The following is a 14,117-nucleotide window of genomic DNA, read 5'->3' on the forward strand; positions in this document are numbered from 1 at the left end:
TCTTATGTGGATCCTGAGAAACTTAACAGAAACCCATGGGGGAGGGGAAGGGAAAAAAAAAAAAAGATGTTAGACTGGGAGAGAGACAAAGCTTAAGAGAGTCTTAAAAACTGAAAACAAACTGAGGGTTGATGGGGGGTGGGAGGGAGGGGAGGGGAGGTGATGGGTACTGAAGAGGGCATCTTTTGGGATGAGCACGGGGTGTTGTATAGAAACTAATTTGACAGTAAATTTCATATATTACAAAAACAAAAAACAAAAATAAAACATTAAAAAAAAGAAATCTGACAATATTAAACTGGAGTTTAAGTTTTTATTATGGGGACATAAATCGAAGTCCATATATGTCAGCTGTAAACTACTGAAGAATGTTTGCTCTAATATGCTTACTATTTTCCATAATCCAAACTGGGGTTTGAAGTCTCTCCTCTAAGCTCCCAAAGCACTCTGCATATACTGTACCTTATTCTGTTTTTCTAGAATTCTGTTGCCACCTCTGCATCACCCTCTAGATGGGTTTCCAGAGGGCAGACCCTGGGTCTTTGATTCACTGCACTAGTCACAGAACCTAGTAGACTTCTTGGCTCAGCGGTGCTAAATAAACATTGGTTTATTAAGTATCAAAAATGTAGGAGTTGTAGGCACAGATTTTATTTATTAATGACATTTGAAATATGCCACTTTTCCATTTAGGCCAAAGTTACTTCATTTTCATATATGCCATCACTTTTAAAAAAGTGATGACAGGTTTACAAAACTGAATAAGCATAAGATAAATCACACCTTAAGCGTTTTGCTATGAAACTTTCCAAGGCTAATTATTTTTTCTTCATACAACTCAAAAGTAGGTGTTTTAGAATTTACTCTGCTACAGTACCTTTGTATTCATGAAAGTCTGGGCCAAGTGTTCCAGATTATTTGGTTCCTTAGGCTGTTATATTATTTTTCCTTATAAAGAAAAGGATGAATCCGTTAGATATTGAAAATCTAAATTTTCTATGTTCTGGAAGTATTAAATGTTAGTGGGAATGAGCAAGGATACTGCCGGTCTCCCTCGGATCCTACTGTAGCTCTGCCCTGCATTATCTGGCCAACAGGTGGCAGCATGCTCCAGGGAAAAGTCTCAAGAATCCTGTGACTGTTTTTCCGGAATATTTGGCAGTAGTACTGCCAAAGTACTAAACTGCGGGTAAACAAAAATCTATTTATTCTACTGGGTCCAGCCAGATTGTATTTCCACATCTATAAGTAATTTAAGGTTGCATCCATTTTACAACTGGATCCGGTATCACCACTATTGCCAACTATCACTTGTTAACTCACAAGTGTAACACAACACAAACTAACAAGATTCCTGCAAAGCCAGAGAGATAAACAAACAAGGGGAGCGTGGGAAATAAGAAATTGACAACTGTTTGAATATTCTGAAATACTTCTAATATGCACATGATGACCTTTCTAATAAACATGATTAATAGGTGATATACTTTACTGTTTATACTATTAACCCTTCATATATAACTACATTATTCTCATAGATACTAACAATAATAATACTATCAACTACAAAAACTAGTGAGGATTTTAAGGTCGATTAGTTTACTCATTCTTTGTGCAAGTAAACACTTCAGTAAAAATAGAGGTATCTATCCTGTGGCATAGGAACTTCTATTTAGATGAGCATTCAACAACTTCATATATTTTATTATACCTGTAGGATTTTACTAGCATGTGATCCTTTTACAGACTAATAAAATTATAGTAAAATGTTGGGCAAGTTATATTTTAAAAATTAACACTTGTTTGAATTTATTTTTGGTTGGTTTGATTAGATTCAGACATTAGCAGAATGCATTCACTTGTGTGCTTTCGTAACATTTCCTTCTACCATGTTGTCATGCTTACTTACACAAACTGGTAATACTATCCTCGATTTTAAAGCTTTAAGAGATCCTGACATGTTCTCTATTTAAAGGGTTACTACTTGAGTCCCTGGTTTCCATGCAGTTTCCTAGGAGACTGAGAAAATCAGTTGCTATTTTTTTTTTAATGTTTATTTATTTTTGAGACAGAGAGAGACAGAGCATGAATGGGAGAGAGTCAGAGAGAGAGGGAGACACAGAATCTGAAGCAGGCTCCAGGCTCTGAGCTGTCAGCACAGAGCCCGACACGGGGCTCGAACTCATGGATCGTGAGATCATGACCTGAGCCGAAGTCGGACGCCTAACCGACTGAGCCACCCAGGCGCCCCTCAGTTGCTATTTAAACACAAAACAGTTTAGTTTAGACTAAACTTGCTTAGCTGCACATAATTTACTCTAGACTTGTTTAAAATTATGTAAAGGAGTAGCCACTATGCTTAGAAATGTGTTGAGTATGAATCGGTTTATGACCTTGAATTTCAAAGGAAACAGAGACTTGTATAGCAGATCATCCACTCATTGTGATGGTAGCACAGCACTGGGAGAAACGCACTTACCATCATTCCAGGTCTACCGAATAGTTCATTGAGTTGATAAGTGCAGGACCAATGATTAGATCTTTCTGTACTCCAGTCTACCCCAATCGTATGCAAACAGTCCAGACCTTTGTTCAATGCGTGTCAAAGTGAGGATAACAATGGTGATGGTAGTAGTTTGGTTTGCTAAGAAATCAAACAAAGGAAATTTACCAAAGAACTAAATGGTAATAAAAACATTTAAGGATAATTTCAAAAAATAAGTACTTTCAATTTAATAATATGTTCAAGTGTTTTGCAGGTCCAAGGAATACTATTATGAATAAGTTAAGAGGAGCAAATGATAACAGAGCCCTTCCTAAGGGCTGAGCGAGCCTTCACAGGGAAATAACCTATACATTGTCCTTGAAGGATGCTGAAGATTTCAACCAAAAGCTCAATGTTTAATATTAAAGTCAGGACAAGGGCAAAGAAATTAAACAATAGCAGGAGAGAAATGGAACACGATTTTGGTGTCCAAGTACACAGGTAGGTAATATCGGTCAGGAGAAAGATGCTAAATGAAGTGGTAAAATTTTGCACCTTATATTCTGAGGATACAGCACGGCAGCAAAGACTTACAAATAGGATGATTACATAATCAGATTCATGTCAAGATTCCGGCAGCAACCTGAAAGATGCATTGGAATAAGAGGGCAGATAGGAATCAAGGAGATTAAGAATCTATTTACAAGAAAGACAAAGGCCTGAATTGAAACCGTGGAAAGGTAAAGACAACAAATTTGAGCTATTTCAGATGGTAATTCAATAGGACCACAGTTTAAAAATTACCAATTTTCCCCTATACTGGTCCTAAATTTCTGGTTAGTCATGACATTATGAGGTGTTTAAAAAAAAAAAAAAAGTGGGGGCGGAAGTTAAAGTAAGGCAATTACTCTATTATAATTCCACAATAACAATTCATTATCAATAAGATTAAAAATAAAGGAAGGTAGTTGAATTGGAATTGGCTGTGTGAATGTTGAGGCATTGTTGGACTATTCACCAATACTGGAATTGATGTTCATACAAACCAGGAATTAAGATTTGGGGCTTTGTAGATGTAATATTGTGATGTAACAAGCAATAAATACCTGGTCTTCATCCCTGGTTCCTGGCACAGAGCTCCTAAAACCCTTGGGATTTTCTGAGTGGTAGGAGTGAGAGAAGAGTTTTGTTATTCACAGTAAGCCCCTTTCAAGTATACTTGAGTATATATGCTAATGAGATGGAACACGAGGGCTGGTTGCCAGAGGAACCAACTACCTGATTAGAAAATTGGAATTTTCAGTTTTGTACTCTACTTCTAACCTCCAGGAAAGGGAGAGGATACTAGAGATCGAGTTAATCATCAGTGGTCAATGATTTAATCAATCATAGCTATTAAATGGGACCTCCAAAGGAACCTAAACAAAGGCATTAAGAGACTCCAGGTTGGTGGCACAACCCAAACTGTAGGGACAGAAGCTCTGGCACCTAGGACTCTTCCCGACTTCACCCTAATAGCTCTTCATCTGGCTGTTCATTTGTATTCTTTACAATAAACCAACAATAGTAAGTAAAGTGTTCCCCTCAATTTCTGTGAGCTATCATAACAAATTATCAAACCTTTGGGGGGCTGTGGGAACCTCCACTGTGTAGCCACGTTGGACCAAAGCATGGGTAAGCTGGTAACCCACTACTTGTGATTGGTATCTGAAGTGAAGTGACAGTCTTCTGGGGCTGAGCCCTTCACCTGCAGGGCCCGTGCCAGCTCTGAGCAGCTAGCGTTAGAATGGACTGAATTGTGAGACTCCAGTTTTGGAACTGGAGAACCGCTGGATGTGGGGAGACCCACACATTTGGTATCAGAAGTCTTATGAGTAAAGAAACAGTTTTCCTTTAGTAGACAAGTCAGGAATGGAAAAACAAACGTGGGGATCATTTATGCACAAATAGGGTGAAATCATTTCTTGTAGATGAAATATATATGAAGAGAGGAGTGTTGAACATGAGCTGGGCAGAAGCCTGTATAAAGGAAGTAGGTACAAAAGAGGAGCTAGCTAGGCAAAGTGTGGAGGGAGCGGTAGAGTAGGAGAAAAAGATAGGCTGTCCACAGTGACAAATGCTACTGTTCAGAATGGATAAGGATTCAAGAGCCAACTTCAAGGTACTGGCAGTTACAAGGTCACTACCCTCAAAAGTTCAACATTAGAGGAATGGTATCAGGAAACTGGATTGTGTTAGGATGAGTAATGATTAAGCCTGTAGCCTTATCTCTATATTCCCATAATTTCCAAAAACTCATACTTTAGTGTAAAAGTAAATTACACTAATTTACTAATTGTGCAGCACATTAAGAAAGTGCAAAAAATGTGATAGCTTTGGCTCCTAAAGAGACAAGCATTATCAGTCTCAAATGTCACTGAAAAGAACACTTCCATTTCCCCCAACAGCAATGTCCAAACTATATTTTTTGTTTTTAATGACTTTTATAATGTACTTAGAGCATAAGAACCAAAAGTAGAGATGGTAATAAATCACCACATCCAGTGTGAAATAAATCCCGAACTTGCAAATCAAAGGATAAAAACAGACACTCCAAAGAAAACAATATTTTATCTTTAATCTGTTTTTTACAGAATTAAATAGCATTCTTTCATCAATCTTAATCCTAGTGTCCCTTAATTCATTTACTAAAAACACAAAGGGGCACCTGGCTGGCTCAGTTGGTAGAGCATGCAACTCCTGATCTTGGGGTTGTAAGTTCAAGCTCCATGTTGGGTGTAGAGATTACTTAAAAATAAAATCTTAAAAAAAAATTTTTAATTAAAAAAAACAAACTAAACTAACTAAAGTTCCTGCTCCTGCTTTGACTCTAAGAGTAGATAGGACACCGGTTATATTAAATTGAACTCCAATTCAAACCTTTGTCAAGTACTCCATGCTATCCCCTTAGAAGAAAGGAACAAAACCATTTTCAAAAGTTAATATATACAGAAGCCATCAATGAAAACATATTTTCTCCTGTTTTATCATATCTTCCTGGAGGAAGAGAAAACTAAAATTCATCTGCCCAAATTTTCCTCTCAAAAGGCAATTTTGAAGGGATTTGTCAAAACAACCTATTAGGTTTGCAACCCAGGCCATCAGACAGTAAACACAAAAACCCAAGCAAATGAAATCTGGTCATAATGGCCCTTCCGTGGTCAAGTAGCTCAATTTCCCACTTCAAGGTAAAACCACTTGGACATCTTCACCACCACCAAACCACCAACCCCACCACTTTTCTTCTCCCCTAAACGCTTTCACTTAATGTAAACATCAGGCCTCTGGGCAGCTAAGGATTTCCCTCTCCAACATGATCATGCTCACTGGGCTATGGTGTTTCTGATTTATTATTTTTTTCTTTAATGAACTTATAATGCTTATGTGACAAGGGAAAAAAAGCTTTTATTGTTTAAATAGTTCACTCAAGTCACACCAATAGGCCCCAGTCGACATCTTAGAACGGGAATCCCAGTAGACTACAAAGTCTATAAAGACAAAAATAAGGGATTTTGGTGGGTTTTAATCTCTGCTGTATGCCCAGCACCTAAAGCAGGCTCTGGTACATGTGGAAATTTGGACATAATTGTTTCAAGAATGGATCAGAATCTACATATGTCTGACTCTGAAGTCTACATTCTGCCACATCAGTTTCCCAAATTAATTTGATACTAAGAATCATCTGAGGTATTTGTCAAAAACAAATTCCTAGAACCCTCCCTCAAGGTTGTAACTGAAGGCCTAGAAATGTGTATTTTTAACAAAGACCCTAAATAATTCTTACCATCAGACAAACCCAGACTTACAGTACTGTTGTTTCTTCTAGCCTCCACATTCTCCTCACCAATGCAATTCCTCCTCCCCAAATACCGCCAATACACATTCATCAAGCACTGTTCTGAGTGTATTTATTCACTTGATGCTCACAACTTTATGAAGTAGTTAAGTACCATCACTTTGCCTGTTTTTTTACAACAGAAGAGTAAAGATTAGAACATTTAAGAAGCTTGCACAAGGTCACAGAGCTAATAACAGAGAGAGCAGGGATTCAAACCCAGTGTTGCTCCAGAAACCAAACTCCTAACCATTATGTTATTCTGCCCATTCCCACTGGTCCCATCCTCCCCAAAGTACTGGCGCCAAATGTCCCTTTGGGTACCCATTTCTACTCCTGGTGATGAAAGTCATCTTGTGGTCTCTGTATAAGCGATCACAAATTTCAAACTGGTAGACCACATAAAGGAAGTCCTACAAAAAGATATTCAATGGGATCTCTTTAATATCACCCAAAGAAGTTGCCACTTAAAAGGAACATGTTATTACCTGCAGCAGTATAATCCTAAGCATAAAAGCATAATATAATGAATTTTTAAAAGCAAAACAAATCCATGGAAATCCAAGCTGGTCCAGCCACTCTGGAAAACAGTATGGAGTTTCCTCAAAAAACTAAAAATAGAACTACCTTACGACCCAGCAATTGCACTACTAGGCATTTATCTAAGGGATACAGGTGTGCTGTTTCAAAGGGACACATGCACCTCAATGTTTATAGCAGCACTAACAACAATAGCCAAAGTATGGAAAGAGCCCAAATGTCCATCGATGAATGAATAGATAAAGAAGATGTGGTGTATGTATACAATGGAGTATTATCAGCAATCAAAAAGAATGAAATCTTGCCATTTGCAACTACGGGGATGGAACTGGAGGGTATTATGCTAAGTGAAATTAGTCAGAGAAAGACAAAAATCATATGACTTCACTCATATAAGGACTTTAAGAGACAAAACAGATGAACATAAGGGAAGGGAAACAAAAATAATATAAAAACAGGGAGGGGGACAAAACAGAAGAGACTCATAAATACCGAGAACAAGCGGAGGGTTATGGGAGGGGTGTGGGAGGGCGATAGGCTAAATGGATAAGGGGCACTAAGGAATCTACTCCTGCAATCATTTTTGCACTATATGCTAACTAATTTGGATGTAAATTTAAAAAAATAAAAAATAAAACAAGTTAAAATAAATTTTAAAAAAAGCAAAACAAATCCAGAAAAGGTAAGCAAATTAGGTTGCACCTTCTGAAAAGTATTTTGAAACAATGTATTTGGCCTTCAAGGGGCCTGAACATTGGGCAGTATATAAACTGGTCAGTCATTTACCACCATGCTGCCTGACAAGATTAAGAATTAATTTTTCATTAGGTACTGTCAGAGAGAAACCAATGGGTATTCTATGAATTCACTGTACTGTAAAAAATTCAAGTAAAACCTACGTTTCCTCCTAACTGATCACTATGACAGGGGCACCTGGTTGGCTCAGTCGATGGAGCATGAGACTCTTTATCTCAGGGTTGAGGGTTTGAGCCCCACGTTGAGTGTACAGATGACTTCATAAAATCTTTAAAAAATTAAAAATAAATGATTGCTACAACAAAAGAATTTAGGCAAATATTACAACCAAGGCAACCAAATTAGATTCTTAACATGTTCACTTTCCCACAAATAACAGTTAAAATGAAATGAGGTGAATGTCTTTTAGTACCCAAGTCCTACAGCTTTTTTTAAAAAGCTTTCTCTCCAGACTCTCATGATCCTGTCCACAAAACCATTAGAAAATGTTTCACTCTGCTTCTTTAGCTAAGTTGTTCATTTTATTACTCATCCTCCATGCACTTTGAAAGGCATCACCTTTCCCCTTGCCTCATCTTAGAATTTATCTCTACTGGATCACCCTAAGGCAGAACAGAGTCCTAACAGAACCACTTTCTGAAGTGGCTGACTGGATTAACAGCCAGGATGAGATCTGTCATTGTGGTTAACCTGAAAAGGAAGGGAAAAGAGTAAAACAGGAAAGAGTCCACCTGTAGCTTTAACTCTGTTCCAGGCACAACAAGTGCATGGATGTACCTCATGAGCAACCCCAAGGGCTTTGACATTGCTGCAAAGAGAAACAACTTAGTAAATAAGGCCTTTGTTTACTGTTGTGGGTACTACAAATAAACACTGTTTTATTCTGTTAATACATCTATTATCTGTCTGCAAAAAATACAAAGCTAAACTGGTGACATCATGGTACCAGTAATAGAATATACAGTGTAATAAGCATTTTTGATATTTCTGTGACTGATGATTTGGCATCTTGGAGTCACAGTGTCATGCTAACAGTCCAAAGATTCTTTTGTTTTTTATTTATTTACTTATTTATTTTTACAAACACCTCCACCGTCAGGCACTCTGAAATCTCTTACAAACCCTGCAACCACAGGCCTCAACCAGGTGTTTTGCTCTCTGCTCAGTAGGGAAAATCCCCCCCAGCTACTTCCCAGCACTAAAAAAAAAAAAAAAAAAAAAAAAAAATTGGCTCTAGTTCTCCCTCCACCCCTGATTTTCCCTGTGAGTAACCCCACAGACCCCATGTGGCATGCAGTGCCTCCCATCCCCTAGAGACTTGTAAAAAACTTTTTTTTTTCTTTTCAAAGGCAGTTGTCACTGTGTCTGTCCTCTTACTATAGTTGATTAAAATAAATCTTGGGGGGCGCCTGGGTGGCTCAGTCGATTGGGCGTCCGACTTCGGCTCAGGTCATGATATCGCGGTCCGTGAGTTCGAGCCCCGCGTCGGGCTCTGTGCTGACAGCTCAGAGCCTGGAGCCTGTTTCAGATTCTGTGTCTCCCTCTCTCTGACCCTCCCCCGTTCATGCTCTGTCTCTGTCTCAAAAATAAATAAACGTTAAAAAAAATTTTTTTTTAAATAAATAAATAAATCAATAAATCTTGGGTTTTTTTGAGCAAACGTCAATGTGAACCAGGCAGGGCCAAGCTGACAATGGCTAGGGGCAATCCACCAGCAGGAGCGAAGGGAAAGGGCTTCTAGCACAGACACAGGAGCAAATCAAGGAAATTCTGATTGGCTATTGCTGATCTTGTTGCCTTACTTGAGAACCCTGTTAGCTGTTTGTGATTAGCTGTTGTTAAGTGTCAAGTTCTTGATTTCGAGGCTTTTAAAGTCATCCACTCTAACTTAGGTGTTGATTTGCTTCCCCAGGCTGCTAAGGCGTTAGAGTCACCTTAGTGGCTCCTTGTTTAATTACAATAGCAATTACTGTAGCTCTCTTGTAAGTTTGTAGGCCAGGCCATACTGTAGAGACAACATGGAAACAACCCCTTATGGAGTTTATATTCTAGGAGTTATAGTGGTAAGTGAAGTGTGAAGCGTATCTTTTATTTCATGTGAATCCCTCACTTTTCTTACCAGAGTTTCACATATACTAACGTTCAATAATATGTGCAGAATAAGGGAATGATCCATTTGCCTTAAGCATCAGAGGCCATTTTCTTTATTCTTTATTATTGAATAGTGGTTTACAGAGACTTAAAAATTTGTTTTAATATTTACTTTTGAGAGAGAGAAAGAGAGCACACACTGGCAAGCAAGGGAGGGGCAGAGAAAGGGAGAGAAAAAGAATCCCAAACAGGCTTCATCTGTACTTTCAGCTTAACTGGGGGCTCAAACCCACAAACCATGAGATCATGACCTGAGCTGAAATCAAGAGTCAGACACAACCCAATGAGCCACCCAGGTGCCCAAAGAGACTTTAAGTTTGTTAATTTATTTTGAGAGAGAACAAGTGAGCAACCAGAGGAGGGGCAGAGAGAGAGAGAAAGAGAGAGAATCCCAAGCAGGCTCCACACTCAGCTTGGAGCCTGATTCAGGGCTCAGTCTCATGACTGAGATCACGATCTGAGCCGATATCAAGAGTTAGACACTTAACCAACTGACCCACCCAGGAACCCCTACTTTCAAGGAGTTTATCTAGCTTGATGAAATTGAAAGAGAGCACTGTTGAATGTGATACAGTAATTCAGGCAGTTAAAATTTACTGAATAGCCTTACTCACCAATTACGGGTGTATGAACCAGGAGTGGGGCTTCACCAGATGCTGAATCTGCAACACCTTGATATTAGCCTTTCCAACCTGCAGAACAGTGAGAAATAAATTTCTGTTGTTTATAAGCCACTGAGTCTATGTGGTATTTTTGTTATAGCAGCCCAAACAGACTAAGACCTCATGGCTAAAGTTCTTAAGAATAGTAAGTTGCTATCCCACTGGGAATTTTAACCAAGCCCTACGCATTAGCTATAACTCTCGTCTACACCTCTTGCAGCTAAGTATTTGGTTTATCTTTTAAATATATGCACCATCTTATAAGGAATAACTAGAATTTCAATTTCTTTTTCTAGGTCTCACTTTCTTACCTATATAGGTGAATCAGCTTATCTACTGCAGTAGACGCTGCTATTACACACTCAACATTCATCTGTTTATCCACTTTTTCTGCCTCTTGGAAGGCAGACGAGAGTCAGTAAAGTATCCTCCAAACTGAGAAGGCACTTTGAGACCAGAAAAATGACACAAGCCACCCCCTGACCTTTACAGACTCTTACGGTAATTTACAGGGAGAATCAGGCAGACAGACGATCCGAAGCCCTATTCAGCTATCCCCCACTAAGTCTGGCTCTTAATCCCTAGCTTCTATAGAGCAAAGGGCATGAGGGGTGAGGTCATAGGGTAGTTATCTCAAGTGGTGTCACCTGTGCACCAGTTCTAGTTCTACTAGTTTTCTAAAGTGGAAACTTCTGTGCATCCCTTTAGGGACAATTAGAAGAAGCCTTCCCACATTCAGGTCAGAGCATGCATCAATCTCCAAGGGGCCTGAAACATGTAGCCCCAAGGGAGGTCACTGTGAGGGCATCAACAGCATGGAGGGCCAAAGACGGAATCAGTGTTCTCAGCACACCTACACTGCCTTAACATTTCTGCCTTTTTAACATAACCTAATTTTGTTTACCTTCCCCACATTGTCTTTCAGGAGAGACTGGCCCCTCCTCATACATGGGATATGAATTTCAATTCGCCTGAGCCCATCATGGATGCCTCACCACTTTTTGGTGATAGGCACAGACAGTTGAAGCACTTTTAACTAATAAGAGAAGAAATCTGCTGGGGGGGAAAAGTCGTCATTAGTCTTAAAAGGGGGCAGAACAGGGACTCCTGGGTGGCTCAGTTGATTAAGCATCTGACTCTGGGTTTCAGGTCAGGTCACAATCTCATGGTTCATGGGATTGAGCCCCAGGTCAAACTCTGTGCTGACAGTGCAGAGACTATGTGGGATTCTCTCTCTCTCTCTCTCTCTCTCTCTGTCTCTCTCTCTCTCTCTCCCTCCGTCTCTCTCTCTCTCTCTCCCTCCCTCCCTCCCTCTCCCATTATAAATAAATAGAGGCATAATATAAGGGTGTTCTCTTTTTCTGCTCTGGATATTATCTGTAATCTGAAACTAAGGTAGTCATTTTAAGACCATAAGGAAAGCCAGACTGGAAAACAGTCCAACACACTTAAAAATGCAGAATGGGGGCACCTGGATGGCTCAGTCACTTGAGCATTCATGAGCTCGGGTCATGATCCCAGGGTGGTGGTATTGAGACTCATGTCAGGCTCCATGCTGAGCACAGAGCCTGTTTGAGATTCTCTCTCTCCCTCTGCCCCTCTCCTCTGCTTGTGCTCTCTAACATTAAAAAAAAAAAAAAAACTCTTTTAACTTTAAAAACAATGGCAGAGCAAAAAGAGGGAAGGGACCTGGGTCCTCGACAATATTGTCAAGCCCTATTTACCACATTTGGTTGGTTCACAGCCAATCCCAGGGATGGCCTTACCTTCACACATGGAGCTATGTGGGATAATAGAAAGGCTTAACCAGTAAGGACATTTAGTAAGGTTTTCTATTACTGCAGTTAAAAGCATTCCTTCTCTCTTTCAACAGTTTCACTCCTAAGTTCCACTCCTACTTCTCCATGTAAGTAATTGTGGTAGACTGGACTCAAGGGTAATGTCCTTCTATGTTCAAGCTGCTCTTCCTGTTAAAAGGTGGAGTCTATTTCCCCTTCGCATGAATCTAGTCCTTCTGCCAACAGAATACCACAGAAGTGGGACGCCTCAGTGGCTCAGTTGGTTACGCATCCACCTTCAGCGCAGGTCACGATCTCTTGGCTCCTGAGTTCAAGCCCCACATCCAGCTCTGTGCTGACAGCTCAGAGCCTGGAGCCTGCTCCTGATTCTGTCTCTCTCTCTCTCTCTCTCTCTGCCCCTCTCCCACGGGCACTGTTTCTCTCTCACAAAAATAAATAAACATTAAAAAAAAAAAAAAAGAATACCGCAGAAGTAATGTAATGCCAATTCCAAACCTAAGTCTTAAGAGAACTAGCCTGTTCCCTTTCTTCTTCACTCTGTTGGAAGCCCTGCACCATATAAAGTGCTAAACTCCTTAGGGTAAGCTCCCGAATGCTGAGAAACTACATGGAGAGAGGTTTTATGGAGAATCAAGTAACTCCAGCACCAAGGTCACAGCAATGTGAGTGAAGTCTTCCTGGACTCTCTGGTCTCCATCAAGCCATGCAGGCTGCCACCCCGTAAAGCATGAGCTAGCCATCTCTGCTAAGCCCTCCCTGAATTCCTGACCACAGAACTGTGAGCAATAAAACACCTGCTGTTTTATCTATGCAGGAACAGATAACTGAAACATATGGTAATATTTGTTCTCTTAATTGATAAAATTACCAGTTGGTTCACAATGATTAAGAACTAAAAGCTAATTATTTTTCCCCAAATATGTGCGTCCTAATTGTGTTAGCTCGCAAAAGATATTTCGAACTATGCATCACCTTGTGCCAAAATTCAAAAAATAAATACAAGGAAAATATTTGTAAAAACTGAGAGCTGATATCATTAGCAAGTAAAACAAATTCTTGCAAGTTTAAAGAAAAATAGTAACACCTCAATTTAAAAAATGGGAAAAGCCATTTCCTTGAAGAACCATAAATGGTCAATAAACACGAGGGAAATACCTTAATCCCAAATTCACTAATCTAAATGAAACTGAAGTTAAAACAACATGAAGCATCATTTTTCATCTACTAAATGGCCAAGAAAAATTTAAACACTAAGTCTTAATGCCTGGTGGGTTCCAGTGAAAAAATGGGAAAACCCTCCGTTACAGTCGCGGAGTCTGGGACGCCAGTCTTCTTGAACAACGGGGACTCGGGCGTCTGTGTTCACGCGCCGCTTGACTTTGGGCACTGTCTATAGCTGTACAGTGGGCATAATAAAGCCACGGCACAGAGCTGCTGTAAGGCAAAAATGATATGCATACGGAAGGGCAATAGAAATGGTTACTTTTTGTCTGGCTTGTTCATCCACGTGTTTATTTTTGTCAGAGATACTGGAAACGCACTGGAATTACAGAAAAATCCTAACACTTTTCTGGAAAACTGCAGGGGAGATGATAGGGAGTGGTGGCGGTGAGAGGTCAGGGTAGGAGGCAGCCAAGGCTGGAAGCAGCGCCCCCCCTCGTATGGCAACCTCTCAGAAAGACGCCCGCCCGCCGACTCATTCACACCCGGGCCTCGACGCTACGCGGGGCTCCCGGCCGGAGGGAAGGCGATGGGAACGAAGGATCCACGGCGCTGATTGGCTGCCTGTGAGCACGGGGCGGGGTGCACGGAGGCTCCCGAGGTTGCGCGAGCGGAAGGCCTCGGGCGCG

This window comes from Panthera pardus, unplaced genomic scaffold (genome assembly GCF_024362965.1).
Source record: "Panthera pardus isolate Hobbes unplaced genomic scaffold, ASM2436296v1 HiC_scaffold_15, whole genome shotgun sequence".
Classification (NCBI taxonomy): domain Eukaryota; kingdom Metazoa; phylum Chordata; class Mammalia; order Carnivora; family Felidae; genus Panthera; species Panthera pardus.